General features: G+C 44.2%; 1 protein-coding gene and 1 pseudogene across 1 annotated transcript in view; one reads left to right on the plus strand and one right to left on the minus strand.

The window, feature by feature from the left end:
• Positions 1-18,866, plus strand: part of sdk2b (sidekick cell adhesion molecule 2b) — a 1,022,446-nt gene that overhangs the window by 69,302 nt on the left and 934,278 nt on the right. The gene's annotated exons all lie outside the window — the stretch shown is intronic.
• Positions 15,878-15,986, minus strand: LOC117531628 (annotated as a pseudogene).

Below are 18,866 nucleotides of genomic sequence, written 5' to 3' on the forward strand. Positions count from 1 at the left end.
TTTTATAAATTTAGGTTGTTATTATGTACACATAATTATCATTATTATCATTATATATATATATATACGTATATATATATATATATATATATATATATATATATATATATATATATGTATGTGTGTGTGTGTGTGTGTGTGTGTGTGTGTGTGTGTGTGTGTGTGTGTGTGACAGATTTGCTCCAAACATGAGTCATATTGTGTTAGGAACCTAAGGAACATTCCTTCCAAGTTTGGTGGGAATCTGATCACCCACCTCTGAGATATTTTGCGCAAAGCCACACAGGAAGACACATCTGACAGACTACCTTACTGTACTGTTGATGCACATGGTAATAAATTGAACAAACAACCTGATGAGTACAATCAGTCAAACTGATTATCTGATTACTTAGTGGTATATACAGCCTACAGTGAGGGCATTGCACTTAGAAATTGGTACAACCACAGTAGAAAGTTCTCATTTGTTCAGATCCGGCGTTGGTATCGCAACGCCTAAAAATGTGCATGTCACATGGAAGACCACATTCATTGTATGAAGCAGTACACATTCTCAAAAAGTGGCGTCAGTCAGGATTTGTTGTCAAATTCAATTTGATGCGAGCACAAGTACGAATCTCGTGTAACGAGGAAACCGATGCAGCAGCACAACTAACGCAAACCTAAGATGGGGAGAAAGTCAGAGTGGACATGAGTAAAATCCGCAGTGGCATCCCCGAGCAAAAGTGGAAGCAGTCAAAAACAAACCATAGCCCAAATGTGCCAGTATTGGCACCAGGCATTCTCGACTGAACTTGATTACACATTTGTTAGCAAACACTATACATTGGCTCAACTACCTGTTAGGACAAACAAACAGTTGAACATGTACATCTCTAATGGAAATTAGAGTTTACAGAAGAGCTGAAAGCAAGAGTTTTAAGGAAATTTGTTTTGCAAAAGGACAACATGCAACATGTGGGGATGGACTCATCTGCCTAGGTGATTGTCATCTAGGATCCAAATTGGTTGTGTCGTGTGATGGATGCAGCAATGTGTGACACCAGTGCAGGCTCCCAGACTTAACAACAGGCAACTGTTAGATCGAATGTCACTTCTGCAATACTTCTTTTTTTTCTTTCTCTTTTGTTCTTACATGTCAGCGGTCCTCTCTAGGCCTTGATGCCATTTGGTGCCCGAGCTTATCCCTGGATGGTACAGTATAAAAAAGATGACAGTCTCCACATTAAATGAGACATCAGTCCTTATAGGACAGATTACTCTCCCAGTAACCACTAGATATGTAACCCATGTGTTTGTAGCCCAACTCCGATCACACATAGGAGTCAACTTTTAGATGGGTACTTCAGCAGTAACCATGCAATGACTTCTGTTGTGAAATGGTAGTACACTCAACTCCTCTAGCAATTAGAATTTTACCTTAGGCTAACAAAATATGGCCAACGGGTACTGAGAAGGCCTTGCATCCAGTGATGCATCTGTCCATCTGTGCTCAGCACAAGTTCAGTCTTATTACTGCGAGTCTTCAAATTCACAGGGAATATTATGGGGACACAGACCTTGGACAAGTTCAAAGATGGCTAACCTTGTCCTATTTTAAGAGGTCAAAGGGTCACATTCTCTTTCCCATTCTATGCTATGAATCATGCAAATCCAGTTTTTTTTTTTTTTGGACAGAGGTAGGGGCGGGTTGGCATTCTGGGAAGGACACAGTGACAGCCAGTCAGAGTAGAGAGGCACCGTTACATCACTGGCTGGTGTCTCTCTGGTTGCTAATTCAACATGGTGGAATCCTCTGTGAAGCCTCTGCGTTTCTGTGTGAATCTAACATGTTTTTCATATATTATGTAAAAGCTACCGAGAAATACCAACTTTTAAAACTGAAAACGCTGTTTTTGGAACCCAGTAACACCTCTGGGGTTATTTACAAGATATCTTGCAGATGTCAGCATGCAAACGCATTACAGACAGTCAAAGGTAACTTTTGTTCTTTTCAAAAGAGCAAAACCATTCTGAAGTGTCATTTTGGTCAATGTTTATTTGGAATTTTCTAGTGCAACCACTTGCAGGAGAATGCTGGCTTTATGCCAGAACTATTTCAGAACTGTTTGATACAACTTGAATTTCACCATTCTGAAGTGTCATTTTGGTCAATTTACTTGGAATTTTCAAGTAAAACCACTTGCAGGAGATTGCTGACATCATGCCAAAACTATTCAGAAAATGTTTGATCTGACTTGAATTTTGCCATTTTGAAGTACCATTTTGGTCAACGTTTAATTTGAAATTTTTAAGTGGAACCACTTGCAGGAAACTGAGTTCAAGCCAGACCTATTTCTCTGAGCACAGCTCTAGTTGAACAATGGAATTTTTTGTAGCATTCCCTTTCACTGGAAAATGAGTAGTTACTGATATTTTATACCACGATCGTTGGTTTAATAATGTGCATCTGTTTTGGCTTTTGTTTGTGTTTTGCACTATGTTTTAATATTTTGTATATTTGTCCTTTTGTAATTTTTACAGTTGCCCATTGCCACAGATTGAATTTTTCCAAGGGTATGAATAAAGCAATTTTTGACATTTGGTATTAATTCTTCCAACAGCCAGACAATTAACTTTATAACAGGAAAAGGCCCAGGGCTCACACTGAGATGACCTTTTAAATTTTTGTGTGTTTTATGTATGTGCAGTATTTTAATTTGCTGTATACTGATGCTATTTGCCTTTTGGTTAAAATGGCATGATAACTTTATTGTTTGGAGTCTTGTCCCCATTCCATATATTTAACTGCGCACTTGCCTGTGGGTTCAAAAGGTTGGCAAAGCCCTGTTTGTTCATTGTTTAGAAGTGCTGCTGTTATTAATCAATTGCAAGTGCAAACAAGAAACGGCCATGCAATAAATTATGTGATTCATTCATTCCAATATATTTAGTAATCTGGGGTTTGGACATTTTACCAAATCTATTCATAACTGAACCGATTTAGCCTCGATTAACACATGACCCTTCAGATCAAGTCTGGGAGCTTGTGCTGGTGCCGCATCCACCACACGACTTTTGAGTCCTGATGGGGAATCACCCAGGTAGCCAACTGGTCCATTCCCACCCCATCCCACAACCTTTACACTACGTTTAATCCATAAGGGCTCCATGGTGTTTATGGGAATGAGGTATGACCTTGTGCTTGACCATTCTAGGTTACGCAAGGCCAAAGATCATCTGACCAACAGCAAGGTGATATATGGCCAAGTTGATGTTTAATAACCACATGCTTATCTTTACACCCTTACTCAAAATAGACTTCATAATATCTCATGTACATTAAAAAAAAATTCCTTGACCAAAAGTTGAATGTTCCCTCAAGTTACATCTAAATTGGATAAATGCTTCTAGTTTGTTTGTGCACACATGGACAAACGGGACTGAAAGTGATATCACGGCACACACAACTGTATACTCAACTCAAATATCAGGTCTCCAGTAATTACAAATGGGAAGCTTTGGAGTGCATGAGTTTTCTGTTTCCTCATTCAACTTGTATCAAACTATGCCAAGTGTGGTTGTACAGAATTCCTGCATGGAAGCAAGAGAGCTTTGGTGTTGAAGCATGCTCATTATCAACTGCTCAAAAATAAAGACAGCACGGTCGCTTAGTGGTTAGCACTGTTGCCTTACAGCAAGAAGTTCATGGGATTGATTCCTACCTGTGGCCTTTCTGTGTTGAGTTTGCATGTTCTCCCTGTGTTTGCATGGGTTTCTTCCAGGTGTTCCAGTTTCCTCCCACATTTAAAGACTTGCAGGTTATGTGAATTGGAAACTTTATAATTGTCCAGGTCTCTCTTGCAAAAGAGGTCTCGATCTCAATGGGACTAACATGGTTAAATAAAGGTTAAATTTAAAATTTAGTCTTGGCTAGAGTCTTGGTTAGAGCACTAATTCTGATTCCACACCTGAAGGTGGATTTTCCAGTTTGCACTGGGGGAATCAACTTTTGTCCCAACTTTTGTATTGAAATTCACATTGACTTTTGATTTGTCATAGATGAAGCTGTTGTACCATTTGCCAGCATTTTTTAAAGTATTTTTTGTGAGTTTTTTAGTCAAGTACACTGTGAGAGTGCTTGGCATTGAACACAATGTTGCCTTCAAGGATGGGGCTCACCGTGTTTGTGATTTGGATGTTAGTGGAGTAACTGCTGCTCCACTTAAAATCCTTTTATGTTCAGTAGGCAGTGGGTCAAGATGCTACACTACCAATATATAGACATGAGTAAAAAGATGCTTCATCTGTATTGTCCCAGTCCACCTAACTATAAATGGGTATCATTTGAGGACGTAAGCTTCATCAGACTGGCATCCCATGAAGGGGAGTAAGACTTCCTTCACTTCATACTATGGAATCTGGTGTTCTGTCGAGATGAGCTCCCCCATCGAGTTGAGCTACGTGTAGCATAAATCAACAGTTATGTTTGTTGAGATGAGCTCCCCCGTTGACCTACCTATCGCATTTCACTTACATTCATGGAATATATGACTCTTGACAAAGTTAGCTTATTTTGACGGGCAAATAAATGTATAAATTGTTCATCTGAATGTAGAAATGTATAAAATTTACTCACTATAAAAAGATAAGTATTCTTAACCTGGAGAATATTTTAGTTTTATTATTACTGTGATAATCAATCATCACAATAATCTTCATTTATTTGCACCTCAATGCCCTTTGGACTATATTGGACAGATTTGATTTATTATGTGGCTATGATGGTACGTGCGTTCTGATTGACTAGTTTCCGGTCTGATATGAGAAAACATCTGAGCTGGACCGACACTGGAGGTAAGAGCAGAGCCGGGGGCCTGAGATGGACCGACGCTGGCGGTAAGAGCAGAGCCGGGGGCCTGAGATGGACCGACGCTGGCGGTAAGAGCAGAGCCGGGGGCCTGAGATGGACCGACGCTGGCGGTAAGAGCAGAGCCGGGGGCCTGAGATGGACCGACGCTGGCGGTAAGAGCAGAGCCGGGGCCTGAGATGGAGTGACAAAGATGGAGTAACAGTGGAGGTAAGAGCAGAGCTTGGAGAGGCAGCTGAGATTAGGGCCTCAGATGGAGTGTGGACACCTGCTCAGTCCTAGTTTTAGACCTGATTTACACCTAGCTTAGTCAAGGTAGGTTTATTCCTGGTTTAGACCCTATTCAACCTTCTTTCAAACTTGTTTAGTCTTGGTTTCATCCTGGTACACCTCCTCTCTCCAGTAGGGAATAATCCAACTTTCAAATGAGCCTGAACAATTGCTTGCTGTTGGGTTTCAGTATTCACAAAATCTCTTTTGCTAAGGCAGGCTTAGCCAAACTGCAAAAAAGGCATCCCGCATGTTTAGATATTCATACAACTTGGTACAAAATGGTCTAAAGAAACCTTCTGAAGATGTTTACCATTACCATTAAAATCCCACAGCTATTGCCATCCTCCCGCTTCTTGTGCTTGAGTGTTCTGGCAGCCCACCTCTCTGTATCACCACAGCCGACCCTTCTCAAAAAAAAAAAAAAACTAATGATTGCTAAAACAGCAACAAAAGAATGAGGTAATTTCTTCTGCTATAAAACCAGGTTGCTGAAGGTCAACCAAAGAAACTGGGATTATTTAAAAACTTCACCTTCAATTTTGCAGAGTCTTGCGCTTATAAATGCCCTCATTTGAGAAAGGATCAATGAGCACAATCTGCGTCTCTGAATGGTTGGCAATCTAAAATGTATTTATATTAATACATCAAAGAACAAGGTCTGAAGTATCAGCAGTCAACTGAAATGTTTATTTATGATGCATTGTGATTAGAGAGGCTACATACTAATAAAATCCAGTGGGCGCCCACATTCGGAGGGCAAAACCACCTTACCTCTCGAGGCATATTTATCTGTGGTATGCAGTTGTTGACAAATTATTTACTTAATGATATGCAGAGTTATGCAATGTTATACAATGTGTTACTGGATCAAAAGTATCAAAATTACCTTTCAGAGTACCTGGAATCTCTCATTTACAAGCAGAGTGGATGCTACCACCCCATTGAGATGACGAACAGGGATCTGTTATAATAAGTGTATATTACTAAAATGTTGTAGGGCAGGGGTAGGCAACCTGTTCCAGAAAGAGCCATGAGGGTGCAGGTTTTCTTTGCAGCCACTGACTCCACCAGGTGATTTCACTGATTAACTGATTCCATCTGCTCAAAGTGATATTAATCAGTAAAATCACCTGGTGGAGTCAGTGGCTGCAAAGAAAACCTGCACCCTCATGGCTCTTTCTGGAACAGGTTGCCTACCCCTGTTGTAGGGGAAACTGGGGCACGGTGAATCATCGGGCACAGTGAGTCAGTAGCTATATCTGCAAAACTACATACAGTGAGGAAAATAAGTATTTGAACACCCTGCGATTTTGCAAGTTCTCCCACTTAGAAATCATGGAGGGGTCTGAAATTTTCATCTTAGGTGCATATCCACTGTGAGAGACATAATCTAAAAAAAAAAAATCCGGAAATCACAATGTATGATTTTTTAATAATTTATTTGTATGTTCCTGCTGCAAATAAGTATTTGAACACCTGTGAAAATCAATGTTAATATTTGGTACAGTAGCCTTTGTTTGCAATTACAAAGGTCAAACATTTCCTGTAGTTTTTCACCAGGTTTGCACACACTGCAGCAGGGATTTTGGTCCACTCCTCCATACAGATCTTCTCTAGATCTTTCAGGTTTGGTGTTTCAGCTCCCTCCAAAGATTTTCTATTGAGTTCAGGTCTGGAGACTGGCCAGGCCACTCCAGGACCTTGAAATGCTTCTTATGGAGCCCCTCCTTCGTTGCCCTGGCTGTGTGTTTGGGGTCATTGTCATGCTGGAAGACCCAGCCATGACCCATCTTCAATGCTCTTACTGAGGGAAGGAGGTTATTTGCCACAATCTCGCAATACATGACCCCATCCATCCTCCCTTCAATACGGTGCAGTCGTCCCGTCCCCTTTGCAGAAGAGCATCCCCAGAGTATGATGTTTCCACCCCCATGCTTCATGGTTGGGATGGTTTTCTTGGGGTTGTTCTCATCCTCTAAACATGGTAAGTGGAGTTGATTCCAAAAAGCTCTATTCTGGTCTCATCTGACCACATGACCTTCTCCCATGCCTCCTGTGGATCATCCAGATGGTCACTGGTGAACTTCAAATGGGCCTGGACATGTGCTGGCTTGAGAAGGGGGACCTTGCTGCCCTGCAGGATTTTAAACCATGACAGCATCATGTGTTACTAATGTAATCTTTGTGACTGTGGTCCCAGCTCTCTTCAGGTCATTGACCAGGTCCTCCTGTGTAGTTCTGAGCTTTCTCAGAATCATCCTTACCCCACAAAGTGAGATCTTGCATGGAATCCCAGACCGAGGGAGATTGACAGTCATCTTGTGTTTCTTCCACTTTCTAATAAATAATCATAACAGTTGTTGTCTTCTACCAAGCTGCTTGCCTGTTGTCCTGTAGTCCATCCCAGCCTTGTGCAGGTCTACAGATTTGTCCCTGGTGTCCTTAGATAGCTTTTTGGTCTTAGCTATGGTGGACAGGTTGGAGTGTGATTGATTGAACAGGTGTCTTTTATACAGGTAACAAGGTCAAACAGGTGCAATTAATACAGGTTAAGTGTGCAGAATAAGAGGGCTTCTTAAATTAAAATATACAGGTCTGTGTGAGCCAGAATTCTTGCTGGTTGGTAGGTGTTCAAATACTTATTTGCAGCGGTAATATACAAATAAATTATAAAAAAAAATTATACATTGTGATTTCTGGATTTGTTTTTTTTTTTTTTCTTTTTTTTCAGATTATGTCTCTCACAGTGGACATGCACCTAAGATGAAAATTTCAGACCCCTCCATGATTTCTAAGTCGGAGAACTTGCAAAATCGCAGGGTGTTCAAATACTTATTATCCTCACTGTATATTTGCAGCAGTTATGTCATTTTTATGCATAAAGACATCCCCCTTATAAATTAGTGTTTTGTTTTTTTGGGTACATTAAGGGTAAAACTAAGTGGCAAGTGAAGTCACTTTTTTCCTATGAAAAGTAAATTTTGTGGATGTCAGTGTCTCAACAGAGAAAAGGTGGCCCAAAAAATTTTTTTAGTTGGAAGACTAGCCCTTCCAACTGATGATGAGCATGTGTTATGTCTTCTCCAGACTATCAGCTATTTGATAACATGACTCGTGTGTCATGTGGACCCGGGGCACAGTAAATTGGAGCACAGTGAATCCATCTAGAAAGTGATTTACTAAGCCCCATTATGAAGTGGATGACAAATATTACTTGTTGAAGGTTATTTATTTATTTTTGCATGAATTATTTCTATAATTTGTGTATATAAACTGTTTTCATGTTTGAACAGAAATGATGACAGTTGTATTTATAATAGTTTCTAGAGGACTTAAATCACCATATAAGACACTCACACATCACATAGCTGGTTTGCTGGATTATTTGTATATGCATCAGCATATATATATATATTTTTTTTTATTATTTTGAAGAAATCTTCATAATCATGTATTTTTCATTATGTTTTAAGTTGAGTCACTGTGCCCGGACATTGATTCGCTGTGCCCCGTGAATTAGTGTCTAGGGCAGAGTGAATCAAGAATTTTTAATTTTAAACACCTGTAAATTACACTTGGGGAGACATAAATAACACAGCCTTATAAACAACAACTTGCTGTATTAAATCCACAATAGAATGACCTAAACCTATGCATAATGTGTTTATGCTGCCAAAAAACATTTTTGGCCCACTGTGCCCCGGCTTCCCCTACATCAAGGAGTATCAAGTAATACAGAGGAAGAAAACAAAACAGCTAGGAAGATTTGCTTGTTTGCTGTTTCTCAGTAAGAATGTTACATTTCTAAACTGGGGAAAAAAAAACACAATGTATTTTTACGTAAAGAGAAAAAATTACACAAGTTTTCTCTGGTCTGGCAGCTGAACTCAACAAGTGAGTTTTCTGTCAAGTTGAGCTCCCCATCATCTAACAACAATATTCTGCTTTAAAGACACTGTGTACATGTAAACCTTTACTTTTTAAAATTGAAAATACATTTATGACTGTATTTTTAAGTAAAGACAAAACTTTTGTGAGTTTTCTTTGGCCTGAGAGCTCAACAGGTGAGTTTTCTGTCGAGCTGAGTTCACTGTCATCTAATGACAAATTTCTTCTTTAAAAACCGGTGTGTACATGCAAGATTACCTTTTTTACTTTTTACACTTATTACTGTATTTTTATGTAAAGACATAACTTACGGGGTTTTCTTTTCGACAGCGACAGGTGGGGTACTGAAAGTCTGGGGTAAAGAGATGTGCATGTGCAGTGCAGCTCGACAGGAGACTGGGACTAAGCAGCCAAACCAATTGGTCTCAGGGGCAATTTAGGAATTTCTGCCTCTACTTGTTGTCTTCATGTACTTACCTGACTGTTAGTAAGAAGTCGGACTTAGTCCTGGGTAGGAAATTAGTTTTATTGGTGCTATCCCTATGGCCCCACCCCAGTGTGATACAGGTTACATTTACAGCTGGGTGGATTGAAACAATGCAGATGAAGTGCCATGTCCAAGAACAGACAGATAATGTGACTAGGAATCAAACTCAGGTATTGACAGTCCAACCCCCTCACTAGATAGAACATCTTTACTTTCTGAGCAACAACATAATGTGGGTGCTGCTGTCATGGGATAAGAACAGTTTGATGTGTTCTACCGAGCCATGGGGAAGTCACCTTTGTGCATCTTCATTGTACATTCAGTACACCAAGTAGTGATTTAGATGCAACAGTCTGGTCAACTGTCATTACACGGCCCTCACGTGTCTACACACAGTTGTCACTGTTTTTAGGCCCAGCAAACTCTGTCACATTCCCACCAGAATAGCTCTCTGCCCATTGTTCATTTCAGCAGTAACAAAATCAGATGCACTCCCGTGCATTGACAAGCCCACGATGGCAAAGGATGCGGCGGTTCTCTGCAATCAGATGCCAACTAGAAAGCAGAAACAAGCTGTTTGAGATGTCTTATGGGAGTCTGTTTTCCTCTGTTAACTCCAGGGAAGAGTTCTGTGATGGACACCAGTGATCAGTCCTCTCCGTCTACATCTCTCAGTTCTGTTACCGGAAGAAAAAAGGAAGATGCTTGGTTAATGCTGGCAGCTGGGCCAACAGATCAGACATGCTATATTTGTCTCTGAGACAATCCGTCTCGTGTGGCAACATCTTTGGCCAAATGCAGACTTGTTCTTTAGCCAGAGTTTGAGGGGCAGCTGTGAGAGCAGTCAGTCATCCATTGCCTCCTCCACAGGTATGGCCCTGAAAGTAGAGCCAGTTTGATTTTTTTTTTTTTTTTTTTTTTTGCCTCAAGCCGTCATACCCCATCCTCTTTGTTTTTTTTTTGTTTTTGTTTTTTAATAGAGGCTGGCCGTCCTTCATATCGCATCATGTCTCTCACTTGCTCCTTGTTCTCTTTCTGCTCTGCTTTATGTCATTCTTTGCAAAGAGCTTTGAGGAAAAGCGGGTAGATCAAAGCCAGCCCGCATACTCTACCCTCCAATATCATTAGGCTATCTCTGATGGCATTATTAGAGCTTATGCCGTGTGTGTTTGTGGTTATTTTTGCTTGAGTGATCGCATACAGCCAGTACACAGCTCGTGTTCCTCTGGCACGGGGCCCGTTGTTGCCGTTGGGCCACCCTGCCATCAGCCCGTCCATATTGAGCAAGACGTCCATGTTTGCCCCCAGTGCAGTGCAGAAGAGAACTGCCCTCTGTTTGATGTCACTTCTGTTTTGCTCTGATCTTTCTCTACCAACAGCTCCTAGCAACAACACAATAGCTGAAATAATGAAGTAGTATGAAGGCAAAATGTCCATGTACTTGGGGAATACCTCAAAGCTTTGGCTGACATTTTTTGGCACTGGAAGAGAATCCAGACAAGCTTTCAGTTATTTTATAATTTGTATAGACACCAAAATAATCTTAAAATAATGAGGTTCAAGCCCAGATCCAGACCGGTTTGGATTTTATTTATGCATCGTTCGTCATCGGTTAAAAAAAAAAAAAATTGAATAATCCTGAATAGTGCCGAACGTGTCCCCCACGGTGAACACAGCTTTGGTTTTCATGTCAACCTATAGTCCGTAAATTATACAGATTTTTCTGAGTTTCGGAGTCATACAGACATACAAATAAAGTCGGATATTCAGGGTTTGGTCTGTAATCAACCATTTATGCAGCGCGACTCCACTTTGAAGCCGTGAACTATTGAAGCAATTTTTCGATTCAATGGCTCATGGCTCTTTGATTCGCTGCTCTTCAGAAGCGGTAAGTCTGCTTCTTAACCCCTCTCAAAGCCATTAAAATATCATGAGTCACTTTTGTGTGTATTAAAGTCACTAACTGGGAGTCTTGTTGCAGTCAACAAATGAGCCCGTTCCCTTCACACAGCTCGAAACGCTGCGCGGCTCTCTGCTGAGACAGAGTCTGGTCGGAATTAACTTCAAAACAAATTGCCGCTTTAAATAAAATGACACCTCTTTAAAACGTTGTAATACAGACAAGAAACTACAATCGACTAAAAGGTTTTTCCTCCCAAAATGAAACGTGCTGTATTTCTTTACAAATTACATCCTGAAGTGAAGCACAGCAGCTTTAAGAACTCAGCTCAGATATATGGAAAGATATTCATGCCAATAATGTCTGAAAGGAAATGCTTTTGACAAAAACTACAGATTTGGTTTATTCCTATTTATGTCCAGAGATCAAGGATCCACCATGTAGAGTTTATTATGTCCAAAGTTTAAGGATCCAGTGACCAATTTCATATTTATTTACTTTAAGACTCAATAAAATGTTCAATTTCAATTCAATTCAAATAAATCACAATTGTACACATATCACAGTTGTATATTTAGTCATGGACATGATGAATATTGTTACCTGATGGACTGTTTCTAATTTTGATTGGTATCAATGGAAAATGTCTTCTGTAAACTGTCTGTATCTCAATATATTATTATAAATAATATATGCAATCATATTTTTATTGATTTTATCAATTGAAAAAAAAAATCATATATAGATTCAGGTATAATTGGACGATTTTGGCAATAAATTTGATCCTGTTTACAGTCAATTTTTGTTATAGTGTTGTTTTTTAGGACATCATATTTATACAAATAAGAAGTGTTCACTATGGTCCATGAAGTATAATAAATATATTAAAAGAAGTGTGATAGTGTATGTTGCACACAAATGATTGAATAACAAGACGCGTACAATTTTTATTTTATCCTTGGGCAAAAATGCATCTGTCAGATTTTCACTCTGGATCCAGCCCTGAGGTTCTCTCATGTTATCATTGACAGTCTGAGAAAGCTGAAATCCCAAATAAAAACTCCATCCATCATTGATTGAGAAATAACCAATAAAATTGTAAGTTGATCACGTGGTTTGACAGCTATTAAGTATTTTGTATCAGTTGGTAAATTAGTGGCTTTTTTTTTTTATTTCATTTCATTTATTATTTTTTTGAATGGGACAATGCATATTAATGAACAGGCAACAAGTGCTGTAAATATGACACATTTAGCTCAAGACTATTTTCCTTCTGCAGTCCCATGGGGTATAAAAATCCCACCAACACAGAACATACATGAACAATACAAAAGAATACAATATAATACAATACAACATAACACATTACAAGAAAAAAAACTGCAGTAAGCAGTTAATATGATGGTACAAACAAAATGACACACAGTCAACACTATTACTAAAGTGCCTAAATATTAAAGTGCTGATCATGTACAAAAAAAAAAAAAGAAATACACACACCTCTATACCCTCTCCATCATCTAAAATCTCAACTAATGTTCATAATTTTGCTGAATTCAGCCATTCTTTTAGTCCCCTCTTAAATAAAACATGCATATTGCTTTCTCTAACTGTAATTGGTAGAGCGTTCCAACTGGAACAGCCCTTAATAGAAAGCACATTTTGTGCAAATGTGGACTTTCGGAACTGTAACATACAGTCCCCCCACACTGTGGACTGAGTACTAGTCTCTATATTATTACTTTTTTTTAATAAATTCATTAAGAGGTGGTGGGGGAAGCCCATTCAGTACTCAATACACCAGACAATTATTTTTAATTTCTTTTAAAATTTTCAAAATAAAAAAATTATATTTCTCAAATAATGCACAAATATGATAAGACTGAGGCTTTTGATCAAATATCTTAATTGCTTTGTTTTTATACAGCAGTTCTGTTGTGTGGGCCGCCAGAAGAGGAGGTACTGCTGGCCCACCACCAGAGGGCGCCCTGCCTGAAGTGCGGGCTTCAGGCACGAGAGGGCGCTGCCGCCATGGACACAGCCGGGGGTGACAGCTGTCGCTCATTACCTCTTGACAGCTGTCACCCATCTACTCAACATCATCTCACTCCATAAAGACCAGACGTCATCTCCACCTCGTTGCCGAGATATCATACTTCATAGGAGGTAATATCCTCAGCCATTTGTGTTTCTAATAAGCTGTATATTGTGAGTGTTTGCAGGAGTACTGGTCCCTCTTCTTGTGGAGGCTGAGTGAGTGCAGGACGGCACTCTTTTCCTCTGAGGGATCACTGTAAATACCTCAGCATTCTGAGTGAGAGGTGGAGGTGGCATTCCCACCGTTGTTGTTACTGGGTGTACACATACCCACACTTGACTGTCTTTGTTCTTCGCCAGCAGTACCAGATCCGACAGTCGGGGACGGTGATCACCTGGGAATTCGGGACTTGGCGGCTCCAGTATTCACCAGGTTCTGGGGCGGCGGAAATCGTGTGGTTCCGGCTCTTCTTAGGACACACGTCTTCTATCCTCGAGCCTGCCCACACGTCACCTTTGTGTATTGACTGTTATGATATTCTGAGATTGTCTGTATGTTCGTTGTGCACATTCACAACATTAAATTGTTATATTTTGGCTCATCTATTGACCGTTCATTTGCGCCCCCTGTTGTGGGTCCGTGTCACTACACTTTCCCAACAGGATATCTCGGCCATCGTCATGGACTCCGAGGGGCATCACCCGGCTGTTGAACGACCAATGGGAGAGCAGGGAGCGCAGGCGTCTGCAGGAGACGTGATTGGTGAGCTGCAGCACATTCTCACCGCCTTTACGGCTCGGTTGGATCAAATGACTGAGCAAAACATCCTCCTGAACCGCAGGGTGGAGGCTCTCTCCGCACAGATGGCGGCGAGCGCTCAGGGCGCTGCTGCAGCTCGTCCTCCTGCCGACCCTGTGCAGGATATAAACGTTCCAGTGGTGGTTCAACAACCCCTCCCACCATCCCCTGAAGCATACATAAGCCCTCCTGAGCCGTACGGAGGTTGTGTGGAGACGTGCGCGGATTTTCTTATGCAGTCAACTTCCGCATCGCGGCTGCGAGGTCCGGCTGGAATAACGTTGCGCTCCGCGCCGCCTTGATAAACGGACTGTCGTTGGTTCTGAAGGAGCAGCTGGTAGCTAAGGAGGAACCGCGGGATTTAGATGGGCTTATCGATCTCGTTATACGGTTAGACAATCGGTTGGAGGAACGCCGTCGGGAGCGAGGCGAAGGACGTGACCGGATACGCACCGCCCCTCTCCCTTCCGGGTTAAAAAAGGGGCCGCCCTCCCCATGCTCCACAGCCGCAGCACTTTGTGGGGCAACAGCTCCCCCTGCTGACGTTGTTAGGGAAACGCACAGGGCCAAAATGGGGAGGCTGATCCGTGGAGAGTGTTTTCTCTGCAGCTCAACTGAGCACACACAGAGAAACTGCCCCAAACGGCCAAAACGACAACACTCGCCCTTAGAGACTGGGCTAAAGGGGGGTCAAAACATTCAAGTGAGACACACACAAATTGCCACACGACTCCCAGTCACAATCCTGAGCGGGGATTTAACCCTTCAAGCCCGAGCACTGGTGGACACGGGGTCAGAAGGGAATCTGCTAGACAGCAGATGGGCAAGGGAGGTAGGGCTCCCTCTGGTGGCGCTTCCTTCGCCGTTGCAGGTGCGGGCACTAGATGGCACCCTCCTCCCTTTACTCACACACAAGACACAACCAGTAACTCTGGTGGTGTCTGGAAACCACCGGGAGGAGATTGAGTTTTTTGTAACTCCTTCTACCTCCCGCGTGATTTTGGGCATCCCATGGATGTTGAAGCACAATCCCCGGATTGATTGGCCGTCTGGGGTGGTGGTTCAGTGGAGCGAAACCTGCCATCGGGGGTGTTTAGGATCCTCAGTTCCTCCCGGTTCACAAGCTAAGGAGGAGGTCAAAGTCCCTCCCAATCTGACGGCAGTGCCGGTTGAGTACCACGATCTTGCTGACGTCTTCAGTAAGGATCTGGCACTCACCCTTCCCCCGCACCGTCCGTACGATTGTGCCATTGATTTGGTTCCAGGCGCTGAGTTCCCGTCCAGCAGGCTGTACAACCTCTCACGACCTGAGCGCGAATCAATGGAGACCTACATCCGGGACTCATTAGCTGCCGGGCTGATCCGGAACTCCACCTCCCCGATGGGGGCAGGTTTCTTTTTTGTGGGCAAGAAAGATGGCGGACTTCGTCCATGTATTGATTACAGGGGGCTGAATGAGATTACGGTTCGCAACCGATACCCATTGCCATTGTTAGATTCTGTGTTCACCCCCCTGCATGAAGCCAAAATCTTTACTAAGCTGGATCTTAGAAATGCGTATCACCTGGTTCGGATCTGGAAGGGAGACGAATGGAAGACGGCATTTAACACCCCATTAGGTCACTTTGAGTACCTGGTCATGCCGTTCTACAGCACCTGGTATTCCCAGGCGGTCTCCCATCCAAGTACTAACCAGGCCCGACTCTGCTTCGCTTCCGAGATCAGACGTTTTCAGAGTGGTATGGCCATAAGTGGTGAAACCACCTGCGGAAGTGCCGTCAGGTGTGGTTGAAGTGGACGCTTCTGACTCAGGGATAGGAGCCGTGCTGTCCCAGAGCGGAGAGACCGATAAGGTACTTCACCCGTGTGCCTACTTTTCACGCAGGTTGACCCTGGCTGAACGGAACTATGACGTCGGCAATCGAGAACTCCTTGCGGTGAAAGAGGCTCTTGAGGAGTGGAGACACCTGTTGGAGGGAGCGTCTGTGCCATTCACGGTTTTCACTGACCATCGGAACCTGGAGTATATCAGGACCGCCAAGCGGCTGAACCCCAGGCAAGCCCTCTGGTCACTGTTCTTCGGGCGTTTTGACTTCCGGATCACCTATCGCCCCGGGACCAAGAACCAGAGGTCGGATGCCTTGTCCCGGGTACATGAAGAGGAGGTCAAAACTGCACTGTCGGATCCACCGGAGCCCATCCTGCCTGAGTCCACTATCGTGGCCACCCTCACCTGGGACGTGGAGAAGACCGTCCGGGAGGCCCTGGCATGGAGCCTGGACCCAGGAACAGGTCCGAAGAACCGTCTGTACGTCCCACCAGAGGCCAGAGCTGCAGTCTTGGACTTCTGTCACGGTTCCAAGCTCTCCTGTCATCCAGGGGTGCGAAGGACCGTGGCAGTTGTCCGGCAGCGCTTCTGGTGGGCGTCTATGGAGGCAGACGTCCGGGAATATATCCAGGCCTGCACCACCTGTGCCAGGGGCAAGGCAGTACACACAAAGGCCCAAGGACTCCTCCAGCCACTGCCGGTGCCTCATCGCCCCTGGTCCCACATCGGCCTGGATTTCGTCACGGGCCTCCCGCCGTCCCAGGGCAACACCACCATCTTCACGATAGTGGACCGTTTCTCCAAGGCGGCCCACTTCGTGGCCCTCCCGAAGCTCCCAACAGCCCAGGAGACAGCAGACCTCCTGGTCCACCACGTTGTCCGTCTGCATGGGATACCCTCCGACATCGTCTCAGATCGTGGTCCCCAGTTCTCCTCACACGTCTGGAGGAGCTTCTGCAGGGAACTGGGGGCCACCGTGAGCCTCTCGTCCGGGTACCAGCCACAGACGAACGGACAGGCAGAGCGGGTCAACCAGGAACTGGAACAGACCCTCCGCTGCGTCACATCCGCGCACCCGACGGCCTGGAGTAACCATCTGGCCTGGATCGAGTATGCGCATAACAGCCAGGTGTCTTTGGCCACCGGCCTCTCCCCATTTGAGGTGTGTTTGGGGTATCAGCCCCCGTTGTTTCCCGTGGTGGAGGGAGAGGTCGGTGTGCCCTCGGTCCAGGCCCACCTGCGGAAGTGCCGTCGGGTGTGGCGCTCCGCCCGCTCTGCCTTGTTGAAGGCCCGGACAAGGGCAAAGACCCATGCAGACTGCCGGCGATCCCCGGCCCCTGCTTACCAGCCCGGGCAGGAGGTGTGGCTTTCCACGAAGGACATCCCCCTCCAGGTGGACTCCCCGAAACTCCAGGACAGGTACATTGGCCCCTTCAAGATCCTCAAAGTCCTCAGTCCTGCCGCAGTGAAGCTCCAACTCCCTGCTTCACTGCAGATCCATCCGGTTTTCCACGTGTCACGTCTCAAACCTCATCACACCTCACCCCTCTGTGCTCCCGGACCGGCGCCCCCTCCTGCTCGGATCATCGACGGGGGGCCGGCTTGGACGGTGCGCCGGCTCCTGGACGTCCGTCGGATGGGTCGGGGGTTCCAGTACTTGGTGGACTGGGAGGGGTATGGACCCGAAGAACGCTCCTGGGTGAAGAGGAGCTTCATCCTGGATCCGGCCCTCCTGGCCGACTTCTACCGCCGACACCCCGACAAACCTGGTCGGGCGCCTCCTGGCGCCCGTTGAGGGGGGGGGGTCCTGTTGTGTGGGCCGCCAGAAGCGGAGGTACTGCTGGCCCACCACCAGAGGGCGCCCTGCCTGAAGTGCGGGCTTCAGGCACGAGAGGGCGCTGCCACCATGGACACAGCCGGGGGTGACAGCTGTCGCTCATTACCTCTTGACAGCTGTCACCCATCTACTCAACATCATCTCACTCCATAAAGACCAGACGTCATCTCCACCTCGTTGCCGAGATATCATACTTCATTGGAGGTAATATCCTCAGCCATTTGTGTTTCTAATAAGCTGTATATTGTGAGTGTTTGCAGGAGTACTGGTCCCTCTTCTTGTGGAGGCTGAGTGAGTGCAGGACGGCACTCTTTTCCTCTGAGGGATCACTGTAAATACCTCAGCATTCTGAGTGAGAGGTGGAGGTGGCATTCCCACCGTTGTTGTTACTGGGTGTACACACACCCACACTTGACTGTCTTTGTTCTTCGCCAGCAGTACCAGATCCGACAGTCAGGGACGGTGATCACCTGGGAATTCGGGACTTGGCGGCTCCAGTATTCACCAGGTTCTGGGGCGGCGGAAATCGTGTGGTTCCGGCTCTTCTTAGGACAGACGTCTTCTATCCTCGAGCCTGCCCACACGTCACCTTTGTGTATTGACTGTTATGATATTCTGAGATTGTCTGTATGTTCGTTGTGCACATTCACAACATTAAATTGTTATATTTTGGCTCATCTATTGACCGTTCATTTGCGCCCCCTGTTGTGGGTCCGTGTCACTACACTTTCCCAACAAGTTCAATTGGTTTTTAATGCAGTGGCACTTGCGAAGGACCATGTGGTGAAGCAGTATTCAATATGAGAGAATAACATACAGTGGAGGTAGGACTTTGCAGCCACAGTTGTAATGAGTGGTCTAATCTGTTTATAATTTTGTAAATTAAATTTTATTGTCTTTCTTCCATATTGTGAATCTTTGCACCCATGCATCGTGGTAGCATGTACAAGCATATCATTTTCAGTCTT

This window comes from Thalassophryne amazonica, chromosome 18, assembly GCF_902500255.1.
Source record: "Thalassophryne amazonica chromosome 18, fThaAma1.1, whole genome shotgun sequence".
Lineage (NCBI taxonomy): Eukaryota > Metazoa > Chordata > Actinopteri > Batrachoidiformes > Batrachoididae > Thalassophryne > Thalassophryne amazonica.